This window comes from Amblyomma maculatum, chromosome 4 (genome assembly GCF_055883805.1).
Source record: "Amblyomma maculatum isolate TAMU_Amacu chromosome 4, ASM5588380v1, whole genome shotgun sequence".
NCBI lineage: Eukaryota > Metazoa > Arthropoda > Arachnida > Ixodida > Ixodidae > Amblyomma > Amblyomma maculatum.
Genome location: NC_139347.1, coordinates 142,134,667 through 142,145,066, shown reverse-complemented (window position 1 = coordinate 142,145,066; position 10,400 = coordinate 142,134,667). Strand labels below are relative to the sequence as shown.

The 10,400-nt window shown below is 42.7% G+C and overlaps 1 pseudogene; it reads right to left on the bottom strand.

The window, feature by feature from the left end:
• Positions 1 to 3,762: 3,762 nt before the first annotated feature.
• LOC146193215 (uncharacterized) lies at positions 3,763 to 10,250 on the bottom strand (annotated as a pseudogene).
• Positions 10,251 to 10,400: the final 150 nt, after the last annotated feature.

Below are 10,400 nucleotides of genomic sequence, written 5' to 3'. Positions count from 1 at the left end.
CAAACCGCCGTTGGTTATGAGGTATACATTGGCCTCGCGCAGTCGACCGTGAGCAAGTATGTGAGACGGGTGGCGGAGGCTATTTGTAAGGTTTGCGCACATAGGATTCGGGTGTGGTTCCCCGTATACAACGAGAAGGCGGCGGCGACGGAAGCCTTCCTTCGCCACGGCAGCATCCCCGGCGTCGTCGGCTGTGCCGACGGCGCGAACATTGCAATTACTGCTCCCGGGTGCAATCATCATCATCATCATCATCAGCCTGATTATACCCACTGCAGGGCGAAGGCCTCTCCCATATTTCTCCACTTAACCCGGTTCTGTGCTAGCTGCATCCACATGACCCCTGCGAACTTCTTAATCTCATCCGCCCACCTAACTTTCTGCCGCCCCCTGCTACGCTTTCCTTCCCTTGGAATCCAGTTTGTTACCCTCAGCGACCATCGGTTATCCTCTCTTCGCACTACATGTCCTGCCCATGTCCATTTCTTCTTCTTAATTTCCACTAGAATGTCGGTAACTTGAGTTATTTCTCTGACCCACTCTGCACGCTTTCTATCTCTTAATGTTACCCCTACCATTTTTCGTTCCATAGCCCTCTGGGTTGTCCTCAACTTAAGTAGAACTCTCTTGGTTAGCCTCCACGTTTCAGCCCCATAGGTGAGTACAGGCAAGATGCAACTGTTGTATACTTTCCTCTTGAGCGATACCGGTAAGCTGCTAGACATAATCTGCGAGTGCTTGCCAAATGCGCTCCATCCCAATCTTATTCTTCTTGTTATTTCCTTTTCATGGTCCGGATCTGCGGTTACTACCTGTCCTAAGTAGACATATTCGCCTACTACTTCCAGTATTTCGCTACCTAATGTAAACTGCTGTTCCTTCCCGAGGCTGTTGAACATTACCTTAGTCTTCTGCATATTGATTTTCAAGCCTACCTTTCTACTTTTTCTGTCTAGGTCATCAATCATTATTTGCAGTTCATCCCCCGAGTTGCTTAGCAAGGCAATGTCATCAGCAAATCGCAAATCGCCCCGGTGCAATGCTGCACACAAAGCCGCTTTCAGGAGCCGCCAGGGATACAACGCCCTCAACATCATAATAGTGAGTACACTTTTCTTGACCACACTGCTTGTGTACAAGTCTGCTCCCGTGTAGCAGAAGTTAACGATGAGTACGCTTGTGTTGTAGCTGTTTCAGATCTGTGACGCCAACATGAAGATCATAGCTGTAAACCTCCGTTGCCGCGGATTGTGCCACGACGCTTTCTCGTGGCGCTATTCATTGCTGCATGAAGAGGTTGAGGCAGGCCTGCTGCGTGACGGCGAGTTTCTTTTGGGCAAGCAGTGAAGGAACCTTTCGGTCGTCGGGCGATGCATTAGTAATGTCAAAAGTAACTCACTCCCTGTGAAGCTACAAAAAGCAAAGAAATATGGCTTACCAAGATACTTTGTTGGGCGAGTTGGTGCTTATTCATTAATTATTTAAACAGCGCGAACACGAAGACAGGTGTTGTGTACAGGCTTCCACTTTCTTGTGGAGCCTTTTATATAGGACAAACAGGACGATGTATTAATAATTGACTACAGGAACACCGGAACAACTTGGAAAATGGCAAGAAAAAAACGTTCCTGGTATCACATTGCCATTCATGTGAAATAATGAAGATGGAGAAGAAGAGGTGCACTCTTAAGTTTGACCAGGTTAGGATTTTGTATCGCCACAAAAAGAAGATGAGAGAGATAGTGAAATCATATTTTATTTCAACAGACAATAAGTGTGTCAGCAAGACTTCTCTTGCTTTTTTAAACAAAGAGGTGTCTTTTGAGTGACATTTTGTGCAGCAGGTGAACCCAGGGGTTGTTTTACGTGATTGTTCCGTTTTTTTTTCATGTTTATTTTCTGGGCCTTGAAGTAAAGGGCTTAGGCATAGTTGTGAGCCAGTGCTTGTATTGTGGCTTTCTTTTATCTTGTCCATTGTCTTCGTGTTTGGGCTGTTCAAATTAATAATGAAATAGCAAAAAAATGTTAAATTACGAGCAACATGTCTGAAATGCATCAACGTCTTTGGATTGCTTCTATTGCACTTGAAACATAGGACACTACCCAGACAACGTAGGTACATTTTCAGGACGTCTCGAGGATGCTATTTCGAGAACGTTATGTTGTCCTCAGGATGCACTATAATGATTCTTGAAAGGTCACGAAAGGCTCTGTTATCCGGCCTCAGCACGCCCCAAGGATGTCCTCAAAATTACAACAAATGATGTTTTTAATGCATTTTAGGGATTGTCTCAGGATGCACTGAAATGATCCTCAAAGAGCTGTCAGAGATGTCATGTTGGAAAGCCTCAGCACGCCCTGAGTATGTCATCGAAGACAACCAAGGAAGTTCCCAGTGCATTTTGGGGATAAGCTACATAGGCCTGCTGCCCACAAGATACGCAAGATGGCAGGCTTTATGTTTAGTAAAGCTAAGCTGAAGTTGTCTGTGATGTGTTGCGTAAACCTCAGCATTTATTACCATCGACATTTGCACATAATGTTAACAAAACTGGGACAAAAAAAGCCACGTGGTTACACGGAATGTTGAAGTCCAATGTGTTGACATTTTATTAATGACAGCTGTTTTTAAATTTACATCTCTTCGCTCGTCTTGTTGCTTTGGGGAGAATCTTATCGGAAGAGTCCAGCAGCATGTTGTCCTCAGGATGTACTATAATGATCCTTGAAAGGTCACAAAAGGCTCTGTTATCCTGCCTCAGCACGCCCAAGGATGTCCTCAAAAGTATAACAAAAGATGCTTTTAGTGCATTTTAGGGATTGTCTCAGGATGCACTGAAATGATCCTCAAAAAGCTGTCAGAGATGTCCTGTTGGCCAGCCTCAGCCCGCCCTGAGTATGCCATCGAAGACAACCATGGAAGTTCCCTGTGCATTTTGGGGATAAGCTATATAGGCCTGTTGCCCACAAGATACGCAAGATGGCATGCTTTAGGTTTAGTAAAGCTAAGCTGAGGTTGCCTGTGATGATGTGTTGAGTAAACCACATCATTTATTACCATCGGCATTTGCACAGAATGTTAACAAAACTAGGACAAAAAAAAGCCACGTGGTTACACGGAATGTTGAAGTCCAATGTGTTGACATTTTAATAATGACAGCTGTTTTTAAATTTACATCTCTTCGCTTGTCTTGTTGCCTTGGGGAGAATCTACTCGGAATAGTTCAGCAGCATGGTGGAGGCTAGAAGAATCAGTAGAACGAGTTAGAGGCTAGAAGAATCGGCCCTGAATTCTGCACAAAAGGCAATGCGGACTGTTAATCAGCTTCATTTGCCTAAACCTACTGCTCCTAAAAAGTTCATCTACCATCACTGACTACAACACAGGTTACTTAATATGTAATGGTACATATCGAAACATCCGATACCCTGCAAGACTAGGTGTACACCAAACATGACGGCATGTTCGGTATTTACAGTCAATGATTTCCATCAGCAATGTTAACATGAAAGCTAAGAGTGGGCATTTATGAAAATTTGGTAGACTTTACAATGTATTTAATTTGGAATTACCCATGCTCCTGAGCATATAGGTGGTAAAAAAGTTTGCCCTCGAAACTAATGCAACTTAACTTTCCATATGGGCTGAATAAGCCACACACTCTCCTGACAACCAGTACTGCAGTTCCAGACCACATATGCTTGTGCATTTCTTGCTCTGCTTTTGTAAAAACTCACCCTCATGCTGAACATTTGCAGTCTTTAACTGTAGCTTTTTTTTAGTTTTTCACCTCAGTGACGCAGCCACACTTTGATGATACTCTCGACTTCACTCTTCGTAGTTGCAGCAAAATTCTGCGTTACTGCCTCTGGAATATCAAGTTGCAGTTGTATACATAGCAAAAAATAAAAAAGTGCACAAATGATGACCACACACAAGTATTACGCAAGCAAGGTATGTCGAACATGCTGCTTCTATTGTCTGACTGGCTAAATTGAAGTGGAGCAAATACATAAAATTTTCAGCAGAAGATTCTGGCAAAGCCTTGGTAAGAGTAATTTAATATTTTTATTTATTTTAAAATGCTTCAGGTCGATGCTTTATATTCATGTCTCGCAGAATTATATTCAATTTCTTTCTGAATGACACAAATTAACCTTAAGAATTAAAGACGTGAAGAAGCCTGAATTAAATTTCAGTTGAATTAAGCGGTAACTGCATGAGGCGACAATCCTTGGCGACCCGTCGCACGACGCCGCCGCCGCCTGTCGTTGCCGCTGGTGCAAACCGCACGGGAGCGATGGGACTCGGCGACAGAGGCAGGCTTTCGGCATTGCTTTGTTATCGCCGCCTCGTCTTTCAATCGGGGGGGGGGGGGGGGAGGGGGCAGTATATTTGAGCTATATCCCATTTTTAACACTAAATAGCATGAAGTACAATAAAACACTAATGAATTTTTTTGTAATGCATTGCGTAAAAAAGTCACAGCTCAGTGGTGCACTACTACACTGCAATGCGGACTTGCATTGCAAGAAGTCTTTCTCCTGCACCTTTTGAAAATCAACAATATTTAGCCACCCTAGCCTTTGTTTTTTTTAACTACCCACCATGCTTTTACTGAATTGTCTCGATGCGCTCATGTATGCACGAACCAGACAAAGTGAGCGTCCGCAGGTTCTTCGCTCAAACCGGACTAGGAAAACAAACTTTGGCTCGCAAAATAGAAGTAAGAACGGAAGTTGAGCACCCCAAGGCCTTCCGCGATTGGCTGCCTCGCGATTTTCTAAGAACCCAGAACCTGAGCGACAGCGACAATGCTTTGGCGGCCCTCAGCCCATCGCGCAACGGTGTAGCACGGCATGTTGCCGCGAATGGTAGCCTCATGCGGTTAGCGCTTTAGACTTGCCCGATAGCATGCTCCATAAAATTTTCATATATCTGAAAAGGTAGTCGTGTCTTACTGCAAATTATGTTGGCAACATTCAGTGTGGAAAAATTTCTTCTGCCTTTCTGTCCCAGCCAACTGAATTTTTCTGCCTCTGTGGCTGACCAGCATGGCTAACATCCTTCTGTAGCCGATCCTACTGACGTTCCGCCTAGACCAGCAAGCTGATGCAGCTCTAATGAAGGAATCCAATTATTTTCACACCCACTCTGAAATATTGAACTGGTATGTAAATGCGACAAAAGAAAACGAAATGCCATACCAGCCTAGTTTTCATCCTTTCATCAGCTGATAAGTGGAATTCAAATTTCTCAAATGACGCAAAGTCGTCGAATGGTTGTGGTAACACATCGCTAGTCATGTTGCTGCTCTCAGGTATGTTCCTAGTCAACTTCTCCGTAATAGCATCCAGCTGTTGCCCCTGATGCTCAACACGCCTCAAGATTATCTGCAGCATGGCTGATTTTGTTTGCTGGAGCTCTGAGAATTGGTACAAATTCTATTATTTATTTTTAGGGGCGAAACCAGCATAAACAGAAGATGCACAAGATAGAGTTATTGGCAGCATTACCACCCCTTTATTGGCAGTAGTGTATTAAAGCGGGTTCAACGAATGCATGTACAATCAGGCGCAAATACTTTTTTAAACTTCTCACTTCAACCTTACCTGTCAGAACGTGGCTTCGTGCGAAAGGGAATTTTGTGCCATGGTCAGTAGACTGTCGCCTGTGTCAGCAGCCAGAAACTATAGACCATTGTTTTGTGTATTGCCGTGATGGAGTGTTTTTTTTTGGGATATTCTTCAGCGGACTCTCAAAAAGGACCGATATTGCGCTCTATACTATAAGGTTTTTGCCTACAGAAAAAGCTACTGAGGGGCCATGTGACCTTTTTGTGCTCATGGGACTTTTTGGCCTGTGTAAGAGCCGCATGACCGATTGTTACGCAGAGGAGAGCCAGCATGTTCATCGAAGTCTCTGTTCAAAGAACAATGCGCTATGGCTTGGTTGATATATGCTGCGCAGGATCGACCTGCCTGGTTACATTTACTGGATGCATGTATATGTCTCCCGGAATTTTGATGTGTGATCAAAGTGAGAGCTCGATGCTGGTGTACCTGTGTATTGACAGGTTGCGGAATGCAACCTCGTTAAAGTGCTCGAAGTGCTTCCATGCAATAAAGAAAAAAAAAACCTGGGGTGTGGCACAGCGGTAAAGCGCTCGGCTGGGGATCCAAGAGATAGAGATTCGATTTCCGGATGGAAACAAAAATTTTTTTAATGAGGATGAGTCACACACCTCTTAAGCGTTGCTAGGCAAATCCGGCAGAGCTTGGCGAGGGGGCTGCACAGCTGGCCTTGGCTGTGACGTCACTCGGTCGCAGCATACCACATACGCTAAGCTTGGCTCCGACCTCGTAGCGAAGCTTTTAGCTTGAAAATAGTGCTCGTTGCTACCTCTGAGTTCTCTTCATATTGTCAAACTATTCTTCAACCCATACCATAATTTCGAGATTGCTGTGAAGACAGCAGTGAGCGATGTGGCTGTGCTGCCTTTCTTTGCACCCTCTGTCTTGCTCCTAAGAAAAACTTCCCGTGAGAAAGCAATAAAAGACTGAGGAATCGGAACCGAATGTGTATACTTTAATATTTAGGTATCAGCAATCAGAATGCACGTCTAGAAAGCAATAACACAAAGAAAACTCTCACGAAACAGTTGGATGTAGTGTTTAAATAATGTGGGCTCTTTACCCCATCATTTTGAACTACTAGTTTTAAAATGTCCTACCAACTCCACAGTCTACAATGATTACCTGCAAGTATGAATGGTAGATTTAATTATCTGCAGCAACCAATACTAGCTCATCATAGAAATTAGTGATGCCTAACTACCTGCATGTGTGTTCAAGATACTAAAGGCATTAAACTAGGCCGAAATAATATTTTTACATTTGTGCCAGCATTAGATCTCTTGAAAGCAAGAATGCATCGAATCAATGCAATATCTTCAAAACCTGCCATCAAATGTTGTACAAGATAAAGAAAAATTATCATCAATTGCATGCTACGTAAAATATGCTACAAAAATATTGCAATCCACTGACAACGTACAAGCAACCATAGGCATCGGCAGAATTTTGTCTTGGAGGGGGCACTCATTGCATCTCAGTGGAGAAGGAGGAGGGGGGGGGGGGGCAAGTGCCTTTCTGTACTCCCCTGCCAATGTCCATGAAAACAACAAAAAGAATTTTTATCAGGGGCAGGAGTAGGCTCGAGCATTTTGGAGCAACTGCGGGAGAAGCAATAATGCCATTCCGGAGAAGCCCTGGAGCAATTAAATGAGTTTTGGAGCACATTTCCAGACACGATACCAATGAAAATTGCCATTTTATATTCCTAAGCTACAAAATCTCTAATATGATTCCTTTTTACGCAATGTTCAATGCTTTTCTGACTATGCGCGCACCTCTGAAATAACAAGGCAGAGACAAGACAAACAGCCAAAACATGTAAAGATGTTTAAGATAATGCAGGCTGATGTAAGCAACAATTCGGAACAGACTAGCAGCAAATGTAATGCTTATATGCTTCATAACTGAACACCATACATGGCCTACAGCTTTCATCTATTTTGACTTGATAGATTCAAATGTGGAGTCTTTCTTGTGCTCAAGCAGCACCACTAGTTTGGAGTTAATATCAACGGGCACATTTCCATTCTCTATCTTGTGCATATCTTTTCTGACCCCTCGCCTGTGCTGATAAATTCTCAAGCACTGATTAGTAGTGCCTTCTGGAAGGACAGGCAGCACAGGTTAGCCTTTTCATCCTTCAGCTTCTTTACTTCACTGCCTTCTGCCAATCTCTCATTTCTCCTTGAACGATGCTGAGGCTTCAGTTTTAACATTTTGGCAACAGGTCTTCTGTGGCTTTCGAATACCCTTCAGGAGGTTTCTAGTGATTGGCATCTTCGATTCATCACCTCATAATGCTCCAAGCACGTTTTTGTCTGACGTAAACCTGGCATGCTTGTCATTGACAAATAAGCTCGATGGTGAAGCGCCTGCTTTTTTCACAGCAAAAGCATTAGAACAATTCGTGTAGCTTTTGCACCCGGACAAGTTTCCTAATGGCTCGCGGCAGTTTGCACTATGCTTCACTTTCTGCCCTCACTTCCCTATCAAAGATTCAAAAGGTTGGAAATAGGTGCTATGTCACATGAGCAATGCATTTTTCGCAGTTAATTCTCTCCAATTGCTTATGGCTCATATTATATTTACTTGCGAACAAATATTTATTATTCTCCGTACTTCCCTAGTTTTAGAAAATTGCTTTGGAGCAGGATGGAGCAATTGGAGAACCATCTTCACCCGTTTTATTTTTATTCATATGAAATGAATAACTATCCTATTCTACAAGCTAGGTAAATTATTTGGAGGCGTGATGTGCAAACGCTGCATCAATGGGCAAGTGCATTCAGTAAATGAACTATGAACACTTTCCTTGCAGCAAGTTTAACACTGAAATAAAAGAGCAAAAAAGTCATTACTTTCGATCATAGACATTGGTGGTGATGGAGGCTGACTATATGCCTCTTCCTCATGATCATCATACTGAACGAATCTGTTTTTCTTTTTTTTTTTTTTTTTGTCGTCCATGGTCGCTGCCACTTTGGAGGTCGGATGTCTCTTCTGCACTCCTAAGGCGCTGACGCGCTTCAGCATACGTATCTAAAAGAGTATTTCCATTCCTCTATTCAAAATACATTTTGCTGAAATGCTGTGGATGCCTAGCGTAAATTCTACAACCTTGTAGCCTTAATCTGCAGACACGAAAGAGTACCTTCACAAAGTAAACCATAATGCATGCCTTAACAAGTTTTATTCTTATCTCGAAGTGCAATAAACAAAAAGTGTCAAATAAACAAAACTATCTTTTACCACAGAAAGAACTGACATAAAGCAGACAAACTGGATTGCAGGTTTATTTTTCATGAGGAAAGTGAGTGCAGGGCGTGAAATTCAGCGTTATTAGCTCATTGAATATTTAAATTACTGGTAGATAGATACTTATGTCTGTTGGAGAATGATGCCACTCAATTAGAGCAGATATCAAATTTTGTGCAAAACGCAGTTGCCACAAAATGTTAAATACTGCTACCCTTTCGCAGATGACAGTTGTCCATGCTATATCAATGTTCAGCATGCCAAAGGTAACAAGGACGCATCCTTTTCTAACAGTGCCATGACATTCCATATGTAGTATATGCATTCAAGCCTGTATGTTGTGTTTGCATTCCAGTATTTGGCAAATGAAGTTGCTCTCTCACCACGGAACCCCACATGTGGTTTTTCTTGGTAGTGTTGCAACAGTGCTGTGATTTAATGGTGTTTTCAATGACAGTTACTAGCTAATGCGCATCTGCAACCTTGCACAAGCAGTGTAGAATGTTTAACCAAAGAAGGCTGTTTTTCAGATTCAGAGAATTCGACACAGCTGTGCAAATGGGCTATTTAAAATAACTGGTTGTTTTTGTGCTCTTGACATTGAAAATGCATGTCCTGAAATTGGTAGAAAGGTGCATTTTGGTGCCTGTTGGCTTAGCCTGCCACAACAAGTTAGACACTTAGCAATTAATTGCTACTGCTGTCTCATGTCTACTGATTGGCGCTTATTTAGAGGACACATGATTGGCACACATCTAGAGGACACGCCGCCACAAGCAAATACAGTGATTCTTACCGAATGCTTCGACTGTAGTGCATGGCAGTTCCTTCCACTCAGGTCCTGGTGTTGCACCTGCTCTCAGCAAGCTTTCAATGTGCTTCATTTCTGGAGGCCAGAAGCACGAATCATCCAAAAACCACCTATTGTGCACAATGGCCAAAGAGTCATCTTATTCGGGAAATTTTACTACAATGTGTTGACCGACCCTCTTGTTCAAGGAAGAAAAACAGATTTATGCGCAAGCATATATACAAAATGCAAGAGTAAATTAACACTTATACTACCCATGAAAAACAATTATATAACAATCACGAACCAAAATACCACTGCACTCTACACAACAGGACTGCGGGCACAAATAAAAGCACAAGCTACATTTATGGGCCTTACATGCACAATAACAATCAGCTTAAAAGGTTACGAAATGAAGCACTGCAAATACATAAAAAGAATTGCAGTCATGTTTCTGGAGTGAGAATAGGCATGAACATTTTTCAGGAATGGCAACTAAAGTGCTTCAGTGGCATGTAGAAGTGGAAAGATGATTGTGTCACGCTTGAAGAAATTTTTTCGACATTTCTGGGAAATATCCCGAAGTGGCCAATACATCAAGCTGGAAGGCTGCGCTACTATGTAAATTCCCAGTGTCGATGACGCAGAAGGTGATGAGTATAAATCCCTGCGTTGCAAGAATGGGAAGTGTGCAAAGTTTTCTACAATAATTATC